This window comes from Anastrepha ludens, chromosome 5, assembly GCF_028408465.1.
Source record: "Anastrepha ludens isolate Willacy chromosome 5, idAnaLude1.1, whole genome shotgun sequence".
Taxonomy (NCBI): Eukaryota; Metazoa; Arthropoda; class Insecta; order Diptera; family Tephritidae; genus Anastrepha; species Anastrepha ludens.
The window spans coordinates 83532136-83544991 of NC_071501.1; the positions used below are offsets into that span (position 1 = coordinate 83532136).

General features: G+C 39.7%; 1 protein-coding gene across 1 annotated transcript in view; it reads left to right on the plus strand.

Moving 5' to 3' along the window:
- Nucleotides 1-4638: 4638 nt before the first annotated feature.
- LOC128863120 (cadherin-related tumor suppressor-like) overlaps nt 4639-12856 on the plus strand; it is a 163193-nt gene continuing 154975 nt past the window's right edge. The window contains exon 1 of the mRNA XM_054102078.1: nt 4639-5508. The gene's annotated coding sequence lies outside the window, so the exon portion shown is untranslated. The remainder of the gene's footprint in view (nt 5509-12856) is intronic.

The window sequence follows — 12856 nt, forward strand, 5'->3', positions numbered from 1 at the left end:
TCGTAGCTATGTTTACCGGTCACTGAACGATCGGCAGACACGCAGAAAATCTAGTTTAACTATTTAACGCCCATTGCAGAAGCTTTGTGAATTTTTAGGAAAGGAGACTGTTGAACACTTTCTCTGTAAATGTCCGGGCTTGGCAGCTAGGTGATTAAGGTCACTCTGTTCTCCTTTCTTCGATAGGCTGAGGCAGTGATCCAACCTAAATCCCATCAGCCTTCTCCATTACATCAACAGCTCCAGTTGGCTGTAGATATCTGCCTGTTGGAGGTCTCATAAATGGTACCAAAATGGCGCTTTAGTGCTACTTTAGGAGTGCCAGCGTGGTATTTCAACAATTTCACCAACCTATTACCCGATGGCATAGCTCCGTTCAATTAAATTCGCTTGGAAATTTCGTTCTGTTTATACTACAGGGTTAACAATATTCGACGGACCCATCTGGCAACCCTGTATCTTTTGACAGAGACATCAGATCGCTTAGTGACATACCGCGTTGGAAGCGTCAGTCCAAGCAGATTTTTACCATGGAACAGTACACGCCACGCGAGCGCTCCCAAATTGTTGAAATTTACATTCAACAAAAGAAGCCAATTGTGAAAACTCAACGTGCGTATAAAAAATTAAATAATGTGAAAAGTGCGCCTTCTACGAACACCATTACACGTTTGTACGAGAGGTTTTCGTCTGGTGATGCTCTTTCTAATCCAAAGAGGCCAAATCAAAACCGACCAAAACGTCGCCGAGGACATCCAAAAATCGCCGTTCTCAGCAGTTGGGCATTGCTCGGACCACTTTACAACGAATTATCCGATTTTGATTTGCATTTATTCACGTATAAGATTCAATTGACGCAAAGATTGTTGCCTGCGGACAAGCCTCGTCGGTTGGAATGGGCCTAAAGAGTCATCGAAATCCATCGGGTCCGTCGAATATGGGCAACCCTGTATACTTTAAAGATACTCGGTGAAGGACAGCTACAAGCTTTACATTCGCCCCTCGACAAAGATCTGAAAAGAATACTCCAGTTCGCCTGGAGACAGTAATGTTCTGTGATTTCATCCTTCGTAATTGAAATTAGGGTTTTACGGCCGTGGGTGTCTATAATAAGGCTATGGGCACATAAGACTATGGTCAATGTGGCACCTTCTCTTACCTTTTTTATAAGCTAACTTTTTTTTTAGTCTCTCTTTCGTAGTTTTTCTTTCGTTTCATGCTTTTTCGGAAATAATCACAGCTCCATTTTTCAAGATTATTTAATTGAGGCCAATCACCAAATACTTCTGCTCGAAAATTATCTTAATTACACGTCATTAGAGTTGCCTGGAATGAAACTGAATTTTGATAAACAATTTTCAAATAAATTGCTCACTTATCCTATTTTGAAGGAGGGTTGGTCCTAAAAAGGCACTCACTTAGTGTTATCTGAACTATTTAGTCATCATCACCATTTATAGCTTTTCAACGCGTGGTGCGTTAAAGCTTCCTTCAATATGCTCCTCCAAAGCGATCGATTTTGAGCTTTTACTTAGTTTTTACGAATTCCCAAACCTTTGAGATCATTTTCTACTGCATCTACCCATGGGTTCCTCGGTCTGCCTTTGGCCTTTAGTTTCTCTGGCTTGACTTTCTTCATGGTATAGTCGGGCAACATCACCTAGCCATCTTAAGCTCTGTGATTGAACGAATCGCATAGCTGTCTCGTTTTGAGTAAGATCGTAGCTGCTTATAGTATTCCGACATGGACACACTCTGTCGAAAAAGCCTGTTCCCAGGACCTGCCGTTAGATGAGGTAGTTAAAGGAAACTGATGACGACTTCACCGCACTTAACAGGGTTTTGTTAATTCTTACAAATCAGAATTTTAAGCTTTCAGAAAAGAATGTTGATGAATGAGAGGTTTTATGACCTCTTACATGATTGTGGGAAACTTATCTGGAGTCTGAGATAGAAAACTCACATGGAGACCTGATATTGAGGAAAAAGTCAAGAAGGCCAACCCTGCATTATTGGAATACTTGTATGGTGTCCATCTGCCAAGAGGCGAGCTACCCTAAAATCATGGCTACAGTTCCAAGAATAGCTTTTTTATGCATCTCTGGGGCTCTAAGGACTACCCTAAACAAAGTGCTGGAAGCGTTAATAAATGTGCCTGCGATAAGTCTTGTAGCGTCACCGCCGCCTCATTGCTAAAACTTATGGCACTATGGAAAGATCGGTGGCTTGGCCACGCCTCTATTTTGCACACTCTCTCAATAGTCACAAACAAGAATTAGACGCACCTTCGACAGACTCTTCAAGAAGATAGTGGCAGGCTCCAAGGCCATGAAGAAGAGGGAGTTAAATTTCTATACAGATGGTTCCAAGCCAGACGACAGGATTGGCTATGGCGTATTTTCTAAGGAATTGGGACTTGAACTATCCGCTGGACTACCAGAATACTGCAACGTCTATCAGACAGAAGTTCTAGCTATAAAAGAAGTGGATAGAGGAGATATATTCTCGGATAGCCAGGCGGCCATTAAATCAATGAATGCGGCTTTACTAAGATCAAAGCTTGCACAGAAATGCCGGGCAGTCCGAAATGATATTCGTGTCGTATTCAAGAGCAGTCTCATTTGGGTTCCGGGGCACAAAGATATTGTGGGAAATTTCAAAGCCGATGAGCTAGCCGGGATAGAAGCACCATTGGGATACCTATGGTCATGAGCAAACTAATAACGCAAAATAGCATTAGCCAAGAGGCCAATAGGGCATGGAGATATGAAGATACGTGCGTAACAGCTGCGGCCGCAAAAAGAAAAAGAAAAAGACAAATGAACTTCTTAACCTTTCAAAAGAGGATATCTCGCAGATCGTGGTTTGTATAACCCGCCGTTGGCTATTTGGCAAGCACTCCTTGAGACTAAGAGTTTTCTTCCATGCATAAAGTAGAAGTTGTAGAGATGAGGAAGTGGAAGAAACAGTTGAGCCTGGAGATTTCTTTGCAACTGTCCAGCCTGAGCTAAAATCAGAGCTGGTTTTCTAGGTAAATATTTTTTCAATTCACTTACGGAACTATCTGGTGTGAGGATGGCAACAATCGCGCGCTTCATAAGAGCCACCAAATGGTTTCACGAAGAAAAATAAAAGAGGTTCCCGTGTCGCAGAGTGGTTTATCAACGGTCCTGTCAGGTCTATGTGAATTGACCGACTAGCAACATAACCTAACTTAAGCTATCTGGAGTCTAATTCCGCTACTTTCTCGTGCGTTAAGCTACTTAACATTTCTTTTCTTCATAATCATTTGAATAAATGATTAAATTTAATTCAAATTGCAGAAGTCCCACTTCCATAGAAGCGTATTTCTCCACACTTTACTTTGCTTAAAACCTCTGAAGAAGATTACTAAAGTGAGTGCCTGTTCTTTTCCAAATTAAATGCATTGATTTGGGATAAGAAACTTGTTTTAAACAGCTACTCAGCGCGCTAAACACTTTTCCAGCTTTATCTGCACATTTCTCAACTAAACATAATAAAAAAAAAAAACATTTGAAGTATTGATTTTTATCACATTAATATTACACCATTTAGTTGATAAAAAATGACACCATAAAACTTTTATGTTCTAAGGCTCGGAACACATTAATTTTGTACGTGCGCTCTCTGTCACTCACTCACAGGCCACATATACACGGAGCGCACAATAAATAAAGAGTTGCCTATGCGCCAATGCGCAATGAGAGCAAATGAAAAGTGAGACTTGGGAAACAAGTGAAAATTTCTGGTTTTACCTGTATGTAAGTATCGTTTAACAGGTAGATAGCCTGTCTGCTCTCCAGCAGCCATAGGCACAGCAAGTCCTGTTTACCACAAGAACGCGAGTGAACTGGCGCAAATTCTCTCAATCTCTCACACTCTCCATAGCTCTGCCGCTCTTTTTATCACATATGCACATACGCGTACACACCTTTTTGCTTGCGCTCTGTTATACTGTCTTGCGCTCTGTATTACTTTGGTATATTTTTTGTTGTTTTTTTGTTTTTTTTGCTTCTACTCTTTTGGCCATTATTTAGTTACGCGCTCAGCACTAATGAGCGTTGAGATGTGGCCCAAAACAAGTTGCCACATTTGGTGAGAGTCCACAACTCGAAATGGTATGTTCTTGTGGCGAGTTGTTGTTCTTGTTCTTGCTGTTGTTCTGCCGTGTAGTGCACAATAGTTGAGCTGCGCGGCCGTTGTAAATTGTAAATGATCTTGCTGGACAGCTTTTCCAACAGTTTTAGTGTGGACATTTTTGTTGGCGCTGCTGTTGTTGTTGGTGTTGTTTTGTGCTATTGCCGTTTTGTTTTGCGCTTGGTGTATGCGCTTCACTGTTATAGTTGTTATTATTGTTGCATTCAAAAATGTCTGCATACGTTGCCTTTTTGCTTCATTTCATTGTATTCAGTTAGCGCTGCTTGTTTGTTGCAAGTTGTTGCAGTCAGCCGCCACGTTAATTGAGAGCTTGGCAATGAAGCAACGATCGCGTGAGAGTAGTTATTATGATCGGTCGGCTTGCCAATTCAGTCAATGCGCTCTTGCTCGCGCTCTGCTGCTAACCAAGCAACCATAGTTGGCCAAATCATATCAGCTACATTCCGGCTGATACGCACGGCGAACGTTTGCTTGACTCTCCAGTTTTGTAGCGACCGCGATTTCGTGCAGCAACGTTGCGCGGACATTTCGAATTTTCGGATTGTGAAATTTTGTGTGATCTGAGACGCGTTCGTGGATTTTCTTAGTGTATAGCAGAGTAGTAGAAGAATTAAGTAAGGAATAAATATTTTTGTGATGTTCTAAAGTGAATCAAAGGAATTTGAAGAAGAAAAAGAAAAAAAAAACAAAACAAAAGTTTTCCAGTTGTATGAATTCACAAAAAGCGTAGTACGGATGCATGTTTTTGATTTCGAAAAGCAATTAAAATATTTGCAATTATAGTTTGTGCGCGCGTTATTACTTAGTATTTGCAAGCGACTTGTGATTGGCGTCGTCGTGCCACAAAAAAGGTGTTCAAACGCGTAGCTAAACAAAATTTGTAAATTCTACTTTCAAGTGCGTTAGTGTGTACAAAAACCAAGAATGTGTGAACGTCATTCGAATGTTGCATGTTGCTATGACCCCTACAGCGGCGGTATATTGTAGGCGCAGTTGCATATAGAAATTTAAATATATACAAAAGCACAAACATACAAATCTAACAGCAATCGAAAAAGCAGAAATTCTTTGAATCTTGCAAATTTGTGGAATTGTGTTTGCCTGAAAGCAAATGGCAGTGAACCTGTGGTGTTGAAAGAAAGCGAATTGTTGCACTTATGTATGTATAATACATACTTGCATATATACAAATGCAAATAGTGATTGAAAAAATAAATAAAGAAAGTAAAAAAATTAACTCCTTAACTCCCAACCTCAACTAAAAGGGACGCAGTCTGCATGCATTTCGAGGATTATGCGCCGCTGCAACACACAAAAACAAAATAAATGGTAAATGTCTGGGTAGACTTATTCTTAAAGCAGAAAAAGCAAAAAAAAAAACAAAAAAAAAAAAAACAAAACAAAAACTTACAACAAAAAATTACAAAAAAATGCTACAAAAATATATTCTTTTAGTTTTCCCAATTTCGTAAAATTTTTTGCACTCTGCTTGTGTCAAGCGCCTTTATTGTTCATAAAATTCTGATTTGCTGTTATGGCCATTCATTCTATTGTTTTTATTTTGAGCAGCGTGCTGTTGCATGCAACAAGTTATCTCGCCCATTTGCCAACTTAGTATGCATATGTGTGCATGTATGTGTTTCTGTCTGACTTGTGTTTTTTGCCGCCGCTGCTGGTTGACAGCCGCTGCGTGCTTGGCATACGCATGTGCGCCAGCGACGGCAAGCTGCAGTTCCTGCAGTTTATTCACTTGGTTCATACATACATACGCACACACACATATATACATACATACATGCATATGTAACCCAACGTGCAACGTCTCATTCAATTGCCGCTTATGTGAAAGTTTTGCTAGTTTGTGACTATTTGCGGCCTCTCCACATTGGCTATTTGCAGAAGTGCAAAAGAATTCTGAGAGCTGGCGTGAAGTTGGCTAGAAACGGCATTTTAGCTGATTGCCGTGCTAAGATCGGGGTTCTGTGTTGAATTTTGCTTTGTAGAATTGAAATCTATGCTTTTTTTCACCAGTGGAGGTACAAAGAATGAATTATATTTCAATATGAAAAATATTGTTGCAGTTGTGCTGGGATTCGATAACATCGAGTAATTTCTTCGAGCGAAGATTGGTGATATCTGGCTGGTTGTAGATACCTGTCTGTTGGAGTTCTCAAAATGATATCAAAAAGCCGCTTTAGTGCTACTTGGGGAGTGCTTCAACCATTTCACCTACCCACCTACCTAATTTCTAGCGAATACTTAGCAGTTCTATTAATTGAAATAAAAACCGTCATTTGCATCAATCACTTCGATTGCATGCAAATTGGCGCCACTTTGTACGAAAAACCCAATTTCCATAAAATTCATAAAATTGGCATTTTTCATCTTGAGACCAATCGGAAAAAATGCATTCCAGCCAAATTCAGTAGTGCACAAAACATATTTCATTTATTTTTTAAGTGTGAATTGGAACTTTTTAACATATAACTTAAAAATATAGCAAATAAAATGAAGCAAAACTCATGAGAACTAAGTTACAGTACGATTTGAATTATTATGAAAATTTTGTTTTTTCTAACTTGAAACAAACAGAAATGCGCGACAAGACATATTGGATTTGTCGCAATTTATGTTGATGATTTTGCGTGTACTGCGTAATTTAAGCATTTTAGTAAGGTTTTATTTTATTTTTTTTTAGTAAGGTTTTATTTGATGAAGCTCAATGGAGTATAAAAGCTGTGATGCATTTAAATTTTTTAACAATTCCTTAAAAATCTATGGTATGGGAACAAGTTTCCGTCCTTTCTTAGTTACGAATTATTTAAACAATTAAATATATGCCATTGGGAGCTACAACTTTACGCCATCTTTCAGGCAGCATACGGAACCCTCTGTCGAAAAATTCGAGCTCTTTTGATTTGATCCATTCATTGAGCCAGTTTGCGATGCTCTCGTAAGTAGTGAACCACTCTCCAATAAGGGCTGACTGTATTGATCGGAATAGATGGTAATCAGAAGGTGCAATGTCTGGGGAATACGGCGGGTGGGGCGGGATTTCCCAATTCAGTCCCTCTAAATATTGCTGGACCGATTAAGCAATGTTTGGCCTGGCTGCCTGGTTAGCATGCAGCAAAATCAGTTTGTCATGTCTACCTATGTCCCATTCCGGCAGCTATTCTTTGAGAGCTCAATTCAAATGCATTAGTTGCAGTCGGTAGCGATCGCTAGTGATGGTTTCAGTTGGTTTAAGGAGCTCATAATAGATAGATGACACCCTTCTGATCCCACCAGATGCACAACATAACCTTTGAAGCATGAACATTTTTCTTTGTTATCGGTGGACCTGGGTTCACCTGACAGGCCCCAACATTTTCGATGCTTAGGGTTAAGATAAGCTATGAATTTTTCATCGCCAGTGACGATGTGATACAGAAAACCTTTTCTTTTCTGTCGTTCAAGCAGCATCTCACACGTCACCAAACGCCACTCGATATCCCTCTCCTCTAATTGATGTGGCATCCAGTTACCTGCTTTCTGGACCATTCCCAACGCGTGCAAACGTTTACCGGCGGTTGATCTGCCAACATTCAACTCTTTAGACATATCATCAAGGGCTCGAGGTTCGACATTCGTCTTCATCCAATAATTGTTCGGGTTGAGTATCTTCGAACTTTTTCGGTGTCTCTGCGCGATCTTTATCGATCACGTCGAACTAGCTACTTTGGTAGCATCGAAACCACTCTTGTTGTCTCAAGTTGCATTTGATGGGGCGTGATAACCGTAAATATTGATCAATATACGACACGTTTCAGCTACACTTTTCTTTAAAAGTTAATCATGATGCATGAATTTTCACAAATGCTGTTTTTCCTGGACGAACGTAGAAATTTTTGACGTCAGATAAAAAAAGATCTCTACACTTCAAACGAATGTCAACCACTGCCCATATATTACTAGAGCGAACACAAAAGTAGTATCAGCAGTGACACCCATTTACGAGGGCGGAAACTTATTCTCACACCAATAGGGTAAAAGTGGTTAAGCTATAAAGTTACCCTGTCTCAAATAAAAACGTGTGCTCGATTGTTTATACTTTTAATATTGGATTTATACGTTAAAAATTGATGCAACAACGAGTTTGTATTAAATTTGAGTTTAAAATGGAATACATGGTGCGAAAACTTTAGATATGTTGGAAAACTGTTTCGGTAATATTGTTCTAAAGAAAGTAGCCCTTTACGAGTGTCATGAAATCGCAAGCCGCCGACATCGAGAACTCATTAAAACATCAATAAAGTGAAAGAAAAGTTAATAAATAACAGCAAAAGGACCATTAGGGAGCTGGCAGGGGACTTGAACATTGCTTATGGATCCGTTCAGGGCATTGTAGTTAATGATTTGTGTTTGCACCGTGTTGCAGCAAAGTTGGTCCCAAAGCGCTAAAGTAATTTCATGCAGAAAAGGAACCGCGTTGATATCGCCACAGCCATGATTTCCAAGGTTCAATCACTGCTGGAGGCGAACCCTGGATTTATTATTCCCACGGCAGTCGGTTCTACGTTACCGGAACGACCCGGATTTATATCCGGCCAAGGACTGTCACTTCAGCCGCATTTCCCATATATGTATGGGGAATGTTTATGCTGCTACAATAACAACAACAGCCGTGGGTTTATGGGTATGGCAGGGCACAAAAGACCGTGAGGACGAGATGTAAACCTCCAATAAGACTAATCTTATGAGTACGACTCGCAACACAGACATGACGCGAGTGAGTGGAGATCTCCAAGACAAAAAAAAAAATTCGAGCCAAGGCAAAAAAAAAAAACGTTTTCAGTCAAATAAGAAAAAGATGTTCATGGATTTTTAAGTGGCGGGTCCCAAACCCAGCGCACAACCAGCTATCCTGGAAAGCTTCGCCTTCTCACGTTAGCTAACTCTCGAACGGGTGTTCGGAAGCTACCCAGAGGATACGTGGGTTAATCCCGGATGTTGTGAGCTGTTTGAACCATATGCAGAAGAATCGTCCTGGACACTCCCAAGTGAATGGCGACCAGTAACTTTCCCCATTTGCGTGGACTTCTACATATGGGACCATCCTCCGGGTTCTCATCATGCCCGTCCTAACGTATGGCGCAGAAGCTTGGGCGATGACAACATCCGATGAGGCGTCCCTTGCAATGTTTGAATGAAAGATTCTGCAGTAGATTTTTGAACCTTTGCACGTTGGCTACGGCGAGTATCGCAGGCGAATTTGTTCCACAAATGGAGGGACCTACAGTTTCAAGCCGACTCCGAACGGCAGATATTTTTATGAAGAGCTTTTTCATGGCAGACTCGGAGGTTTGCCATTGCCTGCCGAGGGGCGACCGCTATTAGAAAAATGTTTTTCTTAATTTTGGTGTTTCACCGAGATTCGAACCTACGTTCTCTGCGAATTCCGAATGGTAGTCACGCCCCAACCCATTCGGCTATGGCGGCCGCCAATAGCCGACATAGACACAGTGCAGCGAATAAAGATCCAGCGGCTACGCTGGCTGGGTCATGTCGTCCGAATCGCTCTGGCTCTGAAAGTATTTGATGCGGTACCAGCTGGTGGTAGCAGAGGAAGAGGAAGGCCTCCTCTGCGCTGAAAAGATCAGATGGAGAAGGTCTTGGCTTCACTTGGTGTGCCCAACTGGCACCGGTTAGCACGAGAAAGAAACGACTGGCGCACTTTGTTAAAAAAAAAAATAAATAATTGGCGCGTACACTTCTGTTAGGTGTTTGGCCGAGCTCCTCCTCCTAATATATTTGTGGTGTGCGTCTTGATGTTGTTCCACAAATGGAGGGACCTACAGTTTCAAGCCGACTCCGAACGGCAGATATTTTTATGAGGAGCTTTTTCATGGCAGAAATACACTCGGAGGTTTGCCATTGCCTGCCGAGGGGCGACCGCTATTAGAAAAATGTTTTTATTAATTTTGCCTTCACCGAGATTCGAACTAACGACCTCTCGGTGAATTCCGAATGGTAATCACGCACCAACCCATTCGGCTACGGCGGCCGCACTTTGTTAAACTCGGCCAAAAACGCGTAAGCGGTTATAGCGCCAAGTAAGAAGAAGAAGAAGATAACTGCATTGCAGTTGATTCGGAACACTTTGAAGGAATAAAGTTGTTTTTTGAATTTTCTGAATATAGTCCGAGAACTTTTTGATTAAGGTGGTATCTTCAAAAAAATCTTTGAAAGTGTAAAGCTTCCCTATGAAGCGTAGGATCAATAACAATGTACCACAGCTCAAAACCCGTTAGGCATTGGATCGCAACAGAGTAAGTTAATGTTCTCAAATGGTCGGCTCGATCTTAAAGCAGTAAAAAATCTCTGGGAAATAGTAAACAGGAGGACAAGCAGTTGTTTATATTTGCTAAAAATACTCGTAAGTTAATTGAAACTCCAGAATAAGCTTAGATAAATATTCTTCCAGCAATAGTTGGCAACCTTTACGTCTTTATGCTCTCTCTAATCTGCCTAAAGTTGACAAATGCAGCTAAACTAAATCAAAATAAATGAATGACAAGGTTGTTCGATTCCAAATGTAAAAATCGCCCTCAACTAGAACATTGAGGTGTTTGAAGCTTCAAGCAAAGCTGCCATTTGGTCTCATTTTATATATTTCAGTATTTTTCATTTATTCATTTTTGACAGTTATCGAAACCAAGTAAAGCCGGATTGCATTAAGCCAGCACCTTCACTGTTGGGGTCCATCTGCTTGGCTGGCAAAGGTACGCGTGGACGGCAATTTTCGATTACATTTTATCTCCACTCATCTAATTTCCACTTTGCAATTTTATTGAGTCTTAAGAGCAATCTGTGAATGAAAATAATCATTTAAGAGATTGCTTATCACATTTTTTATCGGGTCATAATGCAGTGCGACCCCTATTGTATTCTATTGTGCTTGGTCGTAAGCCTATATTTAGAGGCTTCTCATGAATTGACAACTTACTCAGAGAAGAGGTTAGCATAGGACCACCATTGAGGATCCTATTTGCCTGCCTTGTTTAGAGGAGGCGTAAAGCACTAAGCATTTTTTCTGTTAGTCTGCTGCCAATGCTAGAGTAAGGCTGTGAATTTTGGGTTCTGCTGTCAACGAGTGATATTCGTTCTCTGGAGGATATTTTCAGATTTTCTAAAGAATCTGAAAAATTCTCACAGGCCTAGCTGTCTCTGCCTTTGTCTAGTCTATTCTATCTTATCTCTTTCTTTCTGTTACTTATCACCTTTCCTCCGTGACTATCTGCCCTTTTACTCTCCAGAGCTTTGAATGGCAATGGGTTTTTTTAGCTTGAGTGTTTTAGGAGTTACTAAAGTCGCGGTGCTTCTTGGCTCATCTTTTTCGAATTTCAATTTCAATTTCAGGGAAAATGTTGTTTATTTTTTTTGGTTGCGCGTTTCATCAGACCCCCTGTATTTGCTGAGCAAATCAACTATCTAAAATCGCCGAAAGTATAATTTTGAACAGATGAAGTCGTTAAAAAATTAATTTGCATAAAATTATGAATATGGAATTTGGTGAATAAAAATCAAAATCGATTAGCAAAGCCTACAGCTGACATAACTTGAAAGATACAAAAGTTGATAACCTGAAATTTATGCGCATAATCATGAATGATGAATTTAGCTTGAAAAAAAACATGAATTGCTGGTGATCATTTAATTAATTTAACTTTTAATAATTAAATCACTTATGGGAGCTAAAAAATGCCTGCATGCGGTTGAAATGAAAGACTTGGTAGCTGTAAAAAAAATTTTTTTAAAGCTCACATTTTTTTTCCGTAGCTGAAAATTTGTTTTTTTTAATGAAAGACTTGGTAGCTGTTAAAATTTTTTTTTAAAGCTGAACTTTTTTTTCGTAAGGTGAAAATTTGTTTTTTTAATGAAAGACTTGGTTGCTGTAAATTTTTTTTTGATTAAAAGCTGAAATTTTTTTTTGAAAGCTGAAACATTTTTTTTTAATGCAAGACTTGGTTGCTGTAAAAAATTTTTTTTTCGTAAGCTGAAATTTGTTTTTTTTTAATGAAAGACTTGGTTGCTGTAAATTTTTGTTTTGATTAAAGCTTAAATTTTTTTTTTTAAAGCTGAAAAATTTTTTTTTTAATGCAAGACTTGGTAGCTGGAACAATTTTTTTTTAAAGCTCAATTTTTTTTTCGAAAGCTGCAAAATGTTTTACAAAAATCATTGATGCGTTTAAGTATTTAAAATATAGCGCACGCTGCAACTATTAAACACACGACACACAATTTGGCTCATTAGGGCGCAGTAAAACAAAAAAAAAAAATTTAAAAATGAACACAGAAACATTAAAATCGAAAACTACCAGCTCACATTGAGGGAGTTCAAGTAAAAAATCCACTATGGCGCAGATGTTGTTGTTAATATCGAACTCAATGGCTTAGCAGGCGCTGTTATCGTAATTAAAGTAACTGCAATAACAATAAAAAATCAAAATTATTACAAAAAAAAAAAAAAAAAAAAATTAGTTGCTTCGCACCTCAGCGAGGCGGCGCAGGCGCATGAGCAGAGACGTTTGCCGATAGCAGCAATAAATATCACGCATACTCTCTCATACACACACGCATATCCTACATACATCCATACATCCGCTTGTACGTGTGCACCTCCACCCGTGAATCT